This window comes from Triticum urartu, chromosome 4, assembly GCF_003073215.2.
Source record: "Triticum urartu cultivar G1812 chromosome 4, Tu2.1, whole genome shotgun sequence".
NCBI classification, from domain to species: Eukaryota; Viridiplantae; Streptophyta; class Magnoliopsida; order Poales; family Poaceae; genus Triticum; species Triticum urartu.
The window spans coordinates 63418734-63434393 of NC_053025.1; the positions used below are offsets into that span (position 1 = coordinate 63418734).

The following is a 15660-nucleotide window of genomic DNA, read 5'->3' on the forward strand; positions in this document are numbered from 1 at the left end:
ATCGCATCACGTGGATCCATAAATTGTATTGGAGAAGATGAGGTACAGGAGGAGGGTGTAGGGAAACGGAAGCGGAAGGTATCAAACCTTATAAAGTCTCCTTATGTTCGAGTTATACCTACAAAGCGTGCAAAACGTTCAGGAAAAGCAAGTGAGTTTTATCATATTGTTTTCGAGCTGAACCTACTACTTATCATTGACTTATTAACATATTATCGTCATGTATTGCAGAACTATTCGAGAAAGAAGTCTTTCAAGATGAATACGATGTGATTAAAACTAGTGTTAAGTTTGTTCGTGCTTATGAGCGCTCAGCAAAACATAGAAAGAAGGAAATATTCAATGATGGCATGCGCAAAGGTCTCAGTGCAGAGAGGGCTTGTAAGATTCTTGACCATCAATGGATAACCGGTGATGTAAGTTATTGTTGTGTTTTCTATTAGCATTCAATGAAAATTAGAATTGTTATACATCATTTAAATTATTTTCAGGTTATCAATGCTTATTCGTCGTATCTATTAGGAGTTGTTGGTGACGATCGTCATATAATGCCGACCTGGCCGGTCACTTGGTTACTTGAATTTAGACCGGACACCGAGCCAGGAAAAAATGACAATGAAGTTGTGGCGAAGAAGAATGGACCCGTGAATAGATGCACCGATGAGTATTTTCAAAAAGATAAGGTAAGTTCAACTGCCTTAATGTATGCATATATGGGATATAAATAATAAGAGAGTATGTGTTGATTGCATCATATTTTCGTTGTGATGCAGATTTATATTCCTCTTAATAAGGGAAATACCCACTGGGTTTCGGTTGTCATGCATCGCCCGAAGGAAGAGTTCCAGGTTCTTGATTCTTTGATGGGACCCGAACATGACAGTGAAATTACAGAAAAAATTGAGGAGCTGGTACGGCATAAATTTACATGAGCATATTGAAACTATTATTTAGTAACTGAACTATGTTAAATTCTTTTCGTGCTATCATGTATATGAACAGAGAAAACAATTTGGATATGACATACGTGATGCGAATGCGAGCGGTGCTGTGAATTATCCGGATGTGTCTACTTGGCCTATCAAAACGTATAATATGCCACACCAAGAAGACGGGTGAGTAAATACTTTCATATTGTTTTAATATCTATCCTCAAATGCGAACTTATGAACCGTTGTTTGTACGGACCAGCAATTCATGTGGAATATTTGTTCTTCGATGCTTTCAATATTGGAACGGTGAAAAATGGACAAGTCATTTTTCTCAGGTCTGGTTTTATTTCAAATGCTTATATTCAATTAAATTCATTATGTAATACTATTTGAATTGTACTAATATGAAGTTATAACGGGGGTCAATTGATAAATCGAGGGACTTAATGATTGCGCAGCTTATTTTTTCGGAGAGAAATACGCTCAACGATGCGAAGGACAAAGTTACCCGGCTTGCAAACAAGAAATAAATGTGGCAAAAATTTTGTACTAGAAAATTTTGTAGGCTCAAATAATGTTTACATTTATTTCGACTTTGATATCTTGTGACGAAGAAGACACTACTATTTTGAATATTTAAGTCGAGAATGACATTTGGATTATTATGTTGTCTTCATGCCGTTGTCTTTAAATTTGAAATCTTCATATTCATAGTTCTGCCGTCGTCAAATTGTTTGGATATAACAGTCCATGTTTTCCTGTACTACTGAATGTTAAAAAAATGCACATGTATTTATTATGCACTTTAAAGCACTGTCGCCATCGCTTATAACACCGACGTTCTTACTTTTCCTTTGTAAAAAAAATTGCCGACAAGTGCGTCAGCCAGTCTGACGTTAGACAGGACCGACGGCACTGTCCAACAGGGCAGCGTTGAACGACGGGTAGCATAGCGGTTTAATCAAAGGCGTTCGACTGCAAGTGCGCCGCCGGGTATATAAACCGGTCGTCGCGCGCTCCGTCGGACGAGGTGGGACTAAAACTTTGCTATCGCAGCCGCCGTGCCTGGAGCGACGCGCGTGACCGCGTGGGCCGGCCCAATAACACTGTTTCGCCCGCGGCGCGAAGATGGCCCAAGTAGCACGCGGCGCGACGACGGCCCAAGTTCCACGCGAGGCGACGAGAAATGTTTAGTCCCACCTCGCCTGACGAAGCGCGCGACGACCGACTTATATACCCGGTGGCACATAGGCTGTCGAACTCCTCTGATTACCTCGTACTACTGCCGTCGTCCGACGCTGCCCTATGGGACAGTGCCGCCGGCGCACTTGTCGGGTTTTTTAAAAAAAATGATAATAACGACGGGGTTCTAAGCGACAGCGACCGTACCGTGCAGAAAATTAACAGTAAACAGCGACGGCACTACTGTGCAAAAATGAGCATGTCAAAATAAACGACGGCGACCGTATAGTGCAGAAAATTAACAGTAAACAGCAGCGGCACTACTGTGTAGAATGAGCACATCAAAATAAACAAAGTAAAACTCCTTCTTGCATTACATAGTCTGTCATCAAAACAAATACTTGTGTCGGTATCGTAGCAAATAGTCTGACATCAACAAAGTAAAATAAGTTCATATAACATATTTTAACAATTATTAAAGATCACATATATAGAACATTAAAAAACTGTGTCCAATGAAAGGGTGGAGCAATCTTCCATAGTAATCCATAATAAAACTGTCTTCAATCAAAGGGTGAACCAATCTTCCATACTCCACAATTCAAGCAAAGTTCCTACATAACAGTAAGATATGTGTTAATTCACAATAAACAAATAAATTTGGTTTGAACAATAAGATTTACAATAACATAAGAAAATCATACTTAGGATTTTGAGGGCACGTGGACTTATAATGACCCGTAAGACCGCACTGTCCACATTGACGTTTGCTTTTCTCATCAAAAGCTTTAGGTCGCCCATTTTTAGTGACATCAGGACCATCCTTACCGCGGCCTTTAACATTCTGTTTTGGTGCGCCTTTGGTGTTAACTTTTGCGGGATCACGAACAAGACCATGATCTTGATTATGCTCAAATGCATCGTCGTTCACAAACTGTACCTCCGCACCAGGCTCATCCTCCTCAGTGTAATCATTATCTATTATGTCCCTCAGAGCCGCCTTCATCTTGTCGAATAAAAATGGTTTATGGCATGCTTTATGAGTTGCTTCAGCAGATAAGGTAGTCAACTCGCTGTACCTAGCTCTGTCCCCTGCACCTGCCCATCCCCACGCAAACAGATCGCTAGTGCGCTTCACGGGAAGTCCACCCCTTGCAACTTTGCTCAACCTCCGCAGTACTAAAAACTTAGGTATCTCACGTAAGCGTAGCTGAATCAGAACGTGAAGAATATGTTTGCAAGGAAGTCCTTTGCAATACATGCTTCTGCAACTGCACTTCACAGTTTCTTCGGAGTTACCTGGGGTGTACTCCACAGTGAATCTGATATCCCTATTTTCCTTCCATGTCAGTATGAATCTGTGAGTGTCTGCTCCTCTCAGTCTCTCAAGGACCTCAAGCTCCCGTGCCTTCTTCATATCTTCCAGCAAGATATAAAAGTTTGCCGCAGTGAACTCACGGGCAGCCGATTTCTCAATATCTTTACACTCGTCCAATACTGGTACTGGAACTGTCTGTGAGTTTGTGTAATCGTCATGTGCCTCGTTCTCATGGAGACGAACTATGCAGTTCTGATAGTGCACAATCATATCAAAAATAGTCATACCGGAGTCTAGATGCAAGTGAAGGCATGAATTCAGACTCTCACTTCGCTGGTTACTTTGCATACCTAAGAAAAACCCACCTGACAGATATGATGCAACCCAAAGCCTTTTCTTCTTGTACATCCTACGTAACCATGTCTTTGTTTTCTCCGACTGCCATTTGGCGGTAAACGCTGCCCATCTCTCCTCAAATACCTTTTTTGAAGTGGCATAATAAAGTAGAGACCTGAACTCCTTTAGAGACTTATGATGAAGGTGTTTCTGCATGTTCTTCTCAATATGCCACAAGCAAAGATGATGCCAAACCTTCGAAAGTACCTTTCTTATGGCCTTAATCATAGCTGCATCTCCATCAGTAATTAATGACCTGGGCCTCTTCTGACAGTGAGCCCTCAAAAACGTCTCAAGCAGCCAGACATATGTATCTTCCGTCTCATCAGACACAAGAGCACAACCGAATACCATGGTGCAACGGTGGTTGTTCAGACCGACAAAAAGTATAAATGGCATGCCATACCTATTCATCCTGTATGTGCTGTCGAAGACTGTCACATCACCGTAGTCAACATAGTCTCGACGTGATTGAGAATCACACCAGAATATGTTTTTCAGCCTTCCTTCATCATCGACGGTGTGCTCAAAGAAGAAATCTGGATCTCTCTCTTTTCTGGTCATCATGATCCCAATGGCAGTGTCTGCATCACCTTGTGCAAGCAACTTCATTTTTTCTCTATAACACATGTTATAAAACTTCTTCCTCCCAAAACCAGCCTTTGCATATGACCCGTACCTACTGACGAGTTTATCATAAGTCATATGTCTCCTGATTCCAGCACCTACCATGGTTAAGATCTCAGCTTTCTAATATTCTTTTATCTAACTATGAGACCGAAGAAACGTGACTTCATCTGGTCTAGCTAGAACGTGACTGTGATCATCATTGAAACTGCTGACATACCAAATGTCACACTCTTTATCAAGTTTCAAAGTTATAAGCGCATTGCAGAAGCAACGAGCCTCCCCTCTCAGCCTGCGGGTCCTGCCTTCCATTGTACAAAGTTTTGCCTGTCGTTTCCCAGCTCTCGCACACAGATACTTTCTCAAGCGCTTAGTTTCCTCAGGACCTTTCGAATATTTCAGTGAGTCCTTTCTTACGCTGAAACCACGCTCGTAAGCATACTGGTTATAGAAAATGTAAGCCTCTCCTAGTGACTTGAACGTCTTCCTCATGACCTTCCAATGCATGTCCAATGATTCTTGCTGATATTCATCAAACCCGATGTCAAAATTAAACAGATCATCACCAACATGCTCATCATTCCCGCTTGTACCATCTACATCTCCCTGTAAATTAATGCATTAAACCATTTATGTCAATCAGTTATTATTTTAATATGTAATGTAGTCATGTAAGTTTCAAAACTTACTTTGCTGGAGCTGTCATCATGAGATGCATCAACGTTCGATTTGTCACTTTCATCGTCCACAATATTCCTCACAAAGTCCTCGTCCTCGTCCATCTGCACGCATTGCAAAAAAACATGTAAGCACTCATATGGTTATTGAGGGAGTCCTGGATTAGGGGGTGTCCGGATGGCCGGACTATACTTTCAGCCGGACTCCTGGACTATGAAGATACAAGATTGAAGACTTCGTCCCGTGTCCGGAAGGGACTTTCCTTGGCGTGGAAGGCAAGCTTGGTGATACGGACATTCGAATCTCCTACCATTGTAACCGACTCTATGTAACCCTAACCCTATCCGGTGTCTATATAAACCGGAGGGTTTTAGTCCGTAGGACGACATACACATCAACAATCATACCATAGGCTAGCTTCTAGGGTTTTAGCCTCTCTGATCTCGTGGTAGATCTACTCTTGTACTACCCATATCATCAATATTAATCAAGCAGGACGTAGGGTTTTACCTCCATCGAGAGGGCCCGAACCTGGGTAAAACTTCGTGTCCCTTGCCTCCCGTTACCATCCGGCCTAGACGCACAGTTCGGGACCCCCTACCCGAGATCCGCCGGTTTTGACACCGACATTGGTGCTTTCATTGAGAGTTCCTCTGTGTCGTCGCCAACAGGCTCGATGGCTCCAACGATCTTCAACAGCGATGCAGTCCAGGGTGAGATCTTCCTCCCCGGATAGATCTTCGTCTTCGGCGGCTTCGCACTGCGAGCCAATTCACTTGGCCATCTGGAGCAGATCGAAAGCTACGCCCCTGGCCGTCAGGTCAGATTCGGAAGTTTAAACTACACGGCTGACATCCGCGGGGACTTGATCTTCGACGGATTCGAGCCACTGCCGAGCGCGCCGCACTGTCCCAACGAGCATGATCTAGCTATGCCGCCGAACAGTGCCCTGGAGGCCGCACCCGCATCGGCTCCGATCCTTGATTCGGAGCCAACTGCGCCGATCGAGGATGGGCGGTTGGACGCCACCTCGGGGGCTGCGACGCCAACGGCGATTAAGCCGAACATCAGCCCCGTACTCTGCGAGACTCGTGACTCCAAGGAGCCGGACTCCTCTCCGGACTCCAAACACTCCGCACCCCTACCAATCGAATCCGATTGGGCGCCGATCATGGAGTTCACTGTCGCGGACATCTTTCGGCACTCGCCTTTTGGCGATATTCTAAAGTCACTGAAGTCTCTCTCTTTATCAGGAGAGCCCTGGCCGGACTGCGGCCAGCAGGGTTGGGATTCGGACGATGAAGAAATTCAAAGCCCACCCACCACCCACTTTGTAGCCACTGTCGACGATTTAACCGACATGCTCGACTTCGACTCCGAAGACATCGACGATATGGACGCCGATGAAGGAGATGATGAAGAACCAACGCCTATTAGGCCCTGGAAAGCCACCTCGTCGTATGCCATATACATGGTGGACACCCCAAAAGAGGGAGATGGCGATGGAACAGCGGAGGATGACCCCTCCAAGAAACAGCCTAAGCGCCGACGTCAGCGGCGCCGCTCAAAATCCCGCCAAAACAAACACGGTGATTCCAGCACGGGAGATAATAATACTCTGGAAAGCGCCGAAGAAAACCCCCTCCAGCAAGATTTAGCACCGGAGGATGGAGAAACCAGCCCTCATGAGAGAGCGGCAGACAGAGAGGTCGAGGACGATAATTATATGCCTCCCTCCGAAGACGAGGCAAGCCTCGACGACGACGAATTCGTCGTGCCAGAGGATCCCGTCGAGCAAAAGCGTTTCCAACGCAGGGTTATGGCCACGGCAAGAAGTCTCAAGAAAAAACAGCAACAGCATAGAGCTGATCAAGATTTGCTAGTCGACAGATGGACTGAAGTCCTTGCGGTCGAAGAGCATAAACTCGAACGCCCCTCCAAGAGCTACCCAAAGCGCAGGTTGCTACCCCAATTAGAGGAGGAAGCACTTGATGCAGCCGACCGGCCACCTCGTGGCCGTGACAGAGAGGCCTCTCGGCCCTCCACTCAAGCCGCACCCCATACCAAGTCACGGGAATATGTGCCGGACTTACGAGATATGCTGGAGGACAAGGCTAAACAAACAATATCGATCTACGGATCGCGTGGGCGCCCCACGGCCCGAGACGGCATCCGTCACGCCGGCCACAAATTCGGCAGGGCCGAATACAGTAGACAAGGCTCACTGGAGCTATGTCATGATATAGCCCAGTACAGAGGCGCCGCACACCCACTCTGCTTCACAGACGAAATAATGGATCATCAAATCCCCGAGGGTTTCAAACCTGTAAACATCGAATCATATGATGGCACAACAGATCCTGCGGTATGGATTGAGGATTATCTCCTTCATATTCACATGGCCCGCGGCGATGATTTCCACGCCATCAAATACCTCCCACTCAAGCTTAAAGGACCAGCTCGGCATTGGCTTAACAGCTTGCCAACAGGATCAATCAGTTGTCGGGAGGACCTGGAAGCCGCATTCCTCGACAATTTCCAGGGAACTTATGTGCGACCCCCAGACGCCGATGACCTAAGTCACGTAATTCAACAGCCAGATGAATCGGCCAGGCAATTCTCGACACGGTTCCTAACAAAGAAAAATCAAATAGTCGACTGTCCGGACGCTGAGGCCCTAGCAGCCTTCAAGCACAATATCCATGACGAGTGGCTAGCCCGGCACCTTGGAAAGGAAAAGCCGAAATCTATGGCAGCACACACGACACTCATGACCCGCTTCTGCGTGGGAGAAGACAGTTGACTTGCTCGTAGCAACAATATAACCAAGAACCCTGGTAGTTCGGACACCAGGGACATTAGTGGCTGGTCGCGTCGCAACAAGCAGAAGCGCCGCATTAATGGCGACAATGCTGAAGATACGGCAGTTAATGCCGGATTCAGAGGCTCTAAATCCGGTCAGCGGAAGAAGCCATTCAAAAGGAATCCTAGGGGCCCGTCCAGTTTGGGCCGAATACTCGACCGCTTATGCCAGATACATGGCACCCCCGAAAAGCCGGCCAATCACACCAACAGGGATTGTTGGGTGTTCAAGCAGGCAGGCAAGTTAAATGCCAAAAATGAAGACAAGGGGCCGCATAGCGATGACGACAAGGAACCTCGGCCGCCGAACAACAGTGGACATAAGGGTTTTCCCCCACAAGTGCGGACGGTGAACATGATATATGCAACCCACATCCCCAAGAGGGAGCGAAAGCGCGCGTTAAGGGACGTATACGCGATAGAGCCAGTCGCCCCAAAGTTCAACCCATGGTCCTCCTGCCCGATCACCTTTGATCGAAGGGACCACCCCACTAGCATCCGTCACGGCGGCTTCGCCGCATTGGTTCTAGACCCAATTATTGACGGATTTCATCTCACTAGAGTCCTTATGGACGATGGCGGCAGCCTGAACCTGCTTTACCAGGATACAATGCGGAAAATGGGCATAGATCCCTCGAGGATTAAGCCCACCAAAACAACCTTTAAAGGCGTAATACCAGGTGTAGAGGCCAACTGTACAGGCTCAGTCACACTTGAAGTGGTCTTCGGATCTCCGGATAATTTCTGAAGCGAGGAGTTAATCTTCGACATAGTCCCGTTTCACAGTGGCTATCACGCACTGCTCGGGCGAACCGCATTCGCCAAGTTCAATGTGATACCGCATTACGCATACCTTAAGCTCAAGATGTCTGGCCCTCGAGGGGTAATTACGGTCAACGGAAACACCGAACGCTCCCTCCGAACGGAGGAGCACACGGCGGCCCTTGCAGCGGAAGTACAAAGCAGCCTCTCCGGGCAGTTCTCCAGTCCGGCCAGTAAACGATCGAACACCGCCAAGCGCGCCCGGAGTAACCTACAACAAGACCGCCTGGCATGATCCGAGTAGGCGTAGCAATGCGGCCCCAACCCCAACCCTCGCAAAAAGGCGACGCCAGCACTTCGCGTACATAACTACGCTCTAGAGATACCATGGGCACAGGGGGAGGGGCACCATCACGGCACGCCCGAAACACGGCTTAAACCGCACCAGGGGCTGCCGATTTTTTTAATTTTCTCTTACTTTCAGGACTCCATTCTTCGGACGGCCTGTTCGGCAGTTCAATTGCCGCACAAACGATGCAAGAACCAGGGAAGCAGACAAGCCACGCCGCATTACGGAATTCCCAGGTGGTCTCTATCACGAGCAGTATACCTGTTTCACATATTATTCTGCAGCTTGCCCCTGGAGCGGACATGTTACATAGTCCAACCTTTTGCTTATCGCATTAGTTGTATCGTTCTGCTTTGATCGCAGCTCTTTTTAATAAACAATGCATAGCTTTTGTCTATTTTTGCATTACCTTTTTATATATATTTATATATGTTCCTTAGCGACATGTTGCATCCGTACACATTGGTACGGCCAAAATACGCCAGGGGCTTCAGTACCCCTCAACATGGTGTGAGAAGTCCGAACACTTTAACAAGTGCGGCACCCCGAACTTATAGCATTATATGCATCGGCTCCGAATCATGTCTTGGGTCAATAGTTGGGTTTGCCTGGCTCCTATGTTTTGGTGCCTTACGTTCCGCTATATTGGCTAAGGTAGCACTAGGAGAACCACTGCGATTGTGCCCCGGTTGAGCTGGGTCGAGCACCTCAGTGGAGAAAGCTAAAACTGACCGTCATGATGAGGCGAGAGCTGGTCGCTGTTCGAGAGGTCTTTTCGAGTCCTTAAAGACTTATGCCGCTTAGGGCGAGGAGCCGGCTCTGTCCGGCCAAGGCGTGGATAGTGCCCCGGACTCGGTCTTCCGAATACCAGGGGCTTCGCCGAAATTTAAAATTATAGAATTCTATGGCTAAGTGAGAGTGTTCACGCATTATAGTCCGATTGCCTTGTTCGTTGGGCTGAGCACCTCCCTCGAAGGACCCAAACATGGGGAAAAGAGCCCTCAGGTTTATCCCCGAACACCCCAGCACTAGCGGCACGGGGGCAGAAGCCGACGACTTGCCATCTCTTAGAATTGATAAATAGCCACACAGAAGGTAATATTTTAAATTCTATAGCATTGCTTAAGCGCATATGAATAAGTTTTCAGCGCACGGGACAAAACGAGCGAGTTTTACTCAAAGATTACATCCATAGAGCATTCCTCCGCCACAAGGCGAGCACCCTTTAGAACATCCTTATAATAATTTGCGGGCTTGCGATGCTCTTTCCCCGGCGGTGGCCCGTCCTTCACCAGCTTCTCAGCATCCAGCTTGCCCCAGTGCACCTTCGCACGGGCAAGGGCCCTACAGGCACCTTCAATGCACACGGAGCGCTTGATGATTTCGAGCCTTGGACAGGCCTCCACCAGCCACCGCACCAGCCCGAAATAGCTCCCAGGCTGAGCCTCTCCAGGCCACAGCCGAACTATGAGGCCCTTCATGGCCTGTTCGGCCGCCTTGTGGAGCTCGACCAGTTGCTTCAACTAGTTGCTCAGGGGCACGGGGTGTCCGGCCTCAGCGTACTGAGACCAGAACACCTTCTCCGTCGAGCTACCCTCCTCGGCTCGATAGAATGCGGCGGCATCAGATATACTCCGGGGAAGATCTGCGAACGCGCCTGGAGAACTCCGAATTCGGGTAAGTAACAAGTAACTCACGCTTATGTGTTTACTTTGCATAAAGAATGCCTTACCCGCCGCTATCTTCTTCACCTCATCCAACTCCTGGAGGGTCTTCTTGGATTCGGCCTTGGCGGACTTGGCACTTTTAGTAGCCGACGCGAGCTCGGACGCTTGCGTCCTTGCGTCACGCTCCAAACTCTCATGTTTTTCCATGAGAGCCCGGAGCTCTTGCCGCACCTTTCCAACCTCGGCCTCATACTTTTCTCGCTCAACACGCTCCGCGGCCGACCTCTTCTCAGCCTCAAGCAGAGCTTGCTTCAGGGTCGCCACCTCAGACGTGGCCCCTACAATAGCCATGATAATCCTGTCATTTTTGCAATTGCACCTTTTTATACATATATGTTTAATTTAAACAAGGTATTTCTTACCTTCATTGTCCTCGAGCTACTTTTTGGCACGTCCAAGCTCTTGCTCGGACCGCTCGAGGTCCTGCTTTAGCACGTCCACCTCCGCAGTCAGTGCGGCGGACGCCAGCAGGGAAGCCTGCACATGCATATTGACTCTTTTTAGACTCCTGCGATTTTTATTTGATCCTCTATTCGGCTTTTCTTTCTGAACGCCAAACAGAGCATCAGGGGCTACTGTCTATGCGGTAATGTTATTTACACATTCTTTACTTACCTCAAAGCCTGTTAAAAGGCTTGTACAAGCTTCAGTCAGTCCGCTCTTGGCGGACTGAACCTTCTGGACCACCACACTCATAATGGTACGGTGCCCCTCGTCGATGGAGGCGCCTTGGAGCGCCTCCAGCAGATTGTCCGGCGCCTCCGGTTGGATGGAGGTCGCCGGCACGGTGGGCTTGCTCCTCTTGGAAGGAGGTCCCTCGCCGGACTCTGGAACCTTTGAAGGTTCCGGAGCGGTGTCCGGTCTAGGGCCAGACTTGGAACCCTGGGGGTTTCGCCCCCTTTACTCCTGGAGTTCGGGAGGTCGCCTTGCGGCACCTCCAGGACCACCTCCTCCCGGATTGGAACCTGTTGGGACAACACTTCGGTGTCGTCCGTAGGGCGGGGGGAGGAAGTCGTCGGCAGCGAGTTCACGTCCGACGAGTCTAGTGAGCCGCTCGACGACGCGTTGAGCCGGTCTTTGGGGGGGCTGCATAAGCACATTCGACATAAGGGAAAGCTGTACAGTAAACGAATACTATGAAATCATTCCGGTATTCAGATACTTACGATTTTGCCAGGGGCTTGGCCCTGGGCGGCCACTCCTCTTCATCGTCGTCAGCGTTGGTGGAGTAGTCCGGAGGATGGGTTTTTCCCTTCTTGGACCCTTCGGCCTCCCCAGTTGGGGTGGCCTTCCTTTTCTTCCCTTCCCCCGCTCGAGGGGGAGGGATCTCTTCTTCCTCCTCCTCATCTTCATGGGAGGAGTGCGTCTTGGATTCGTCGGATGATGAATCCGACACCTCCGGGCGTCGGGCACTCTTTCGAGTCCCCGTGGCCTTCTTCTTGGCCTTCTTCTCCGGCACCACATGGGGTGCCGGAACCAGCAGCTTCGCCAATTGGGCGTCCGCTGGGCCTTCGGGCAAAGGAGCCGGACAGTTGATCTGTCCGGACGTCACCTGCCAATCCTGTCAAAGGAAAGGGAGCTTAGATCCCGCATGGAGTCAAACTATGAAACACTGATACCCTGTAAAGGGAAAAATACAGCTTACCGCAAGAGCGTGACGCTATGCACTGAATCCGCGATCCTCAGTAGCGGATGCGGGAGCTACGGCGCCTTTGAAAAGCACCTTCCAGGCATCTTCGTATGTCGTGTCGAAGAGCCTGCTCAAAGTTTGGTGTCGCGCCGGGTCAAACTCCCATAGGTTGAAAGCCCGTTGTTAACACAGGAGGATCAAGCGAATGAGCATAACCTGGACTACGTTGACAAGTTTGAGCTTCCTGTCCACCAGGGTTTTGATGCATGTTTGGAGTCCGGTCAGCTCTCCTTTTTTACCCCACGACAGGCCCGTCTCTTTCCAAGACGTGAGCCGCGTTGGGGGTCCGGACCGGAACTCAGGGGGTGCGACCCATTCGGCGTCGCGTGGCTCGGTGATGTAAAACCACCCCGATTGCCACCCCTTCAGGGTCTCCACAAAGGAGCCCTCGGGCCATAGGACGTTGGCCATCTTGCCCACCATGGCTCCTCCGCATTCCGCTTGGTTGCCGCTCACCACCTTCGGCTTGACGTTGAAGGTCTTGAGCCATAGGCCGAAATGGGGGCGGATGCGGAGGAAAGCCTCGCACACGACGATAAACGCCGAGATGTTGAGGACAAAGTTTGGGGCCAGATCGTGGAAATCCAGGCCGTAGTAGAACATGAGCCCCCGGACAAATGGATGCAGAGGGAAGCCCAGTCCGCGGAGGAAATGGGGGAGGAATACCACCCTCTCATGGGGCCTGGGAGTGGGGATGAGCTGCCCTTTTTCGGGGAGCCGGTACGCGATGTCGTTAGACAGGTATCCGGCCTTCCTCAGCTTTTTGATATGTCCCTCTGTGACGGAGGAGACCATCCACTTGCCTCCCGCTCCGGACATGGCTGGAGAAGGTTGAGGTGAGGAGTGCGGACTTGGGCGCTGGAGCTCGAGTGCGCAAGAATGGATAGGCGAAGGAGGAAGAAGGCGTAGGTGAAAAGGTGGATCCTTATCCCCTTATATGGGTGGACGCAACTACATGTCCCCACCAGCCTGGTAAAACTAGCTTATCTCCCAAGCGCCGTAATCAAAGGCGCGGTTGGGTTACCCACGCCCGTATTGATGAGAATCCCGGAATAACGGGACACGATCTCTGCTTTAACAAGACGTGCCAAGGAAACCGCCTCGCATAGCGCGCTGAGATGGGACAGTAAAACGGTTCGAATAAAAGCTTGGCTGTGGTGTGATGTCACGCTATGGGATACGTCAGCAGATTAGATTTGTGTAAATATTATTCTCTCTATGGCAATATGTGGAAACTTATTTTGCAGAGCCGGACACTACCTTTGTGTTCAAAATCTTCTATGAAGTAATTGGAGGAGGAACCCGTCTTGCAATGCCGAAGACAATTTGCACGTGGACTCGTCGTCATTGAAGCCTGGTTCAGGGGCTACTGAGGGAGTCCTGGATTAGGGGGTGTCCGGATGGCCGGACTATACTTTCAGCCGGACTCCTGGACTATGAAGATACAAGATTGAAGACTTCGTCCCGTGTCCGGAAGGGACTTTCCTTGGCGTGGAAGGCAAGCTTGGCGATACGGATATTCGGATCTCCTACCATTGTAACCGACTCTATGTAACCCTAACCCTATCCGGTGTCTATATAAACCGGAGGGTTTTAGTCCGTAGGACGACATACACATCAACAATCATACCATAGGCTAGCTTATAGGGTTTTAGCCTCTCTGATCTCGTGGTAGATCTACTCTTGTACTACCCATATCATCAATATTAATCAAGCAGGACGTAGGGTTTTACCTCCATCGAGAGGGCCCGAACCTAGGTAAAACTTCGTGTCCCTTGCCTCATGTTACCATCCGGCCTAGACGCACAGTTCGGGACCCCCTACCCGAGATCCGCCGGTTTTGACACCGACAGTTATTATGTCATTTCTTTTCTGATTTTATTAATAACATACCTGGAGTGCACTTTCAGCAAATGAATCATCTATATCCATATCATCATCATCGCCATGTCGCTGCATGATGCAAAAAAATATGAAATTGTCCGTGCGGTCTATCATATTTATTGTTTTTATCAACATTGATCACACTTACATTGCCACTATAAAATTCATCCAAACTCATGTAGTTCTCCTCACCAGGTTCATCCATATTCAGTGACGAGGTTTCGTTGTCCTCGCCGTAATCATCGCCATCATAATCGCCCTCCTCCTCTAACTATAGATAGTTAAAAAAATTGTACGATCAATCAAACGCCGTGTAACATCATCCCTAAAACAATTATCTCATCAAGCACAACGATATCTCAAACCAACCTCTTGCACGGCGGCGAGGATTTCAGCCGGATCCATTTCCTCCGATGACGAACGTGATGACGGCGTGACGTTGCTGGCCGGCGGAGGCAGGTGTCGATGGCTTGAGGACGATGGCTGGTCGTAGCAGGCGTAGTGCGCGGAGGGAGGCGGCGACATAGATCGCGGGTGGGCGGCCATCTGGGACGCGGCGGCAGCGCCAACGGCGCCGGGGCACGCGTGGCGGCCTGTTTGGGCGGCGACCCGGGCGACGGCGACTTCGTGCAGACGGGGGCCGACGTGGAGACGGCGTGGATGCGTTAGGGTTCAGGGTTTCGACGGCGGGCGTCGGCGGCTAGCGTGTCTTTTTTTTCCTCCAACAACTGTCGACGCCAACGTGGAGACGTGCGGGCGTACGACAACGACGTACGGCGACGGGTGCGGGTACGCGGGCGGGCGTACGTACAACGACGGGCGCGGCATACGCGGGCGGGCGTATGACGTCGCGCGCGGACGTACGGCGTCGGGTGGGTATTCCTATACCTAATATGAAATTACCATACTATCCACTATACGTTTTAGGGGGGTTGTACCGAAGCACTCCCCGCCCAAGTATATATATATATATATATATATATATATATATATATATATATATATATATATATATATATATATATGTCTCCTGTCTTGCTTGCTCAATTCATCGGAATTGCTGCCGGGTAAACTGAACTTAGGTGAACTGGTTTTGCAGGGTTCATTTAGGTTTCTAAACGCAGAGCACACATTTGCTGCAGAGATTGGTAAACATATGGTTACCAAATTCTCTGGTTTGGACCTACGGCTCAGAACCACGGGGCATGCTTTTGGAGCATTTGTGTTGCGTCTCATTGGGATGCATCGGATTG

General features: G+C 49.2%; 1 pseudogene; it reads right to left on the minus strand.

Moving 5' to 3' along the window:
- Positions 1–1705: 1705 nt before the first annotated feature.
- LOC125554605 lies at positions 1706–14953 on the minus strand (annotated as a pseudogene).
- Between the last annotated feature and the right edge of the window lie 707 nt (positions 14954–15660).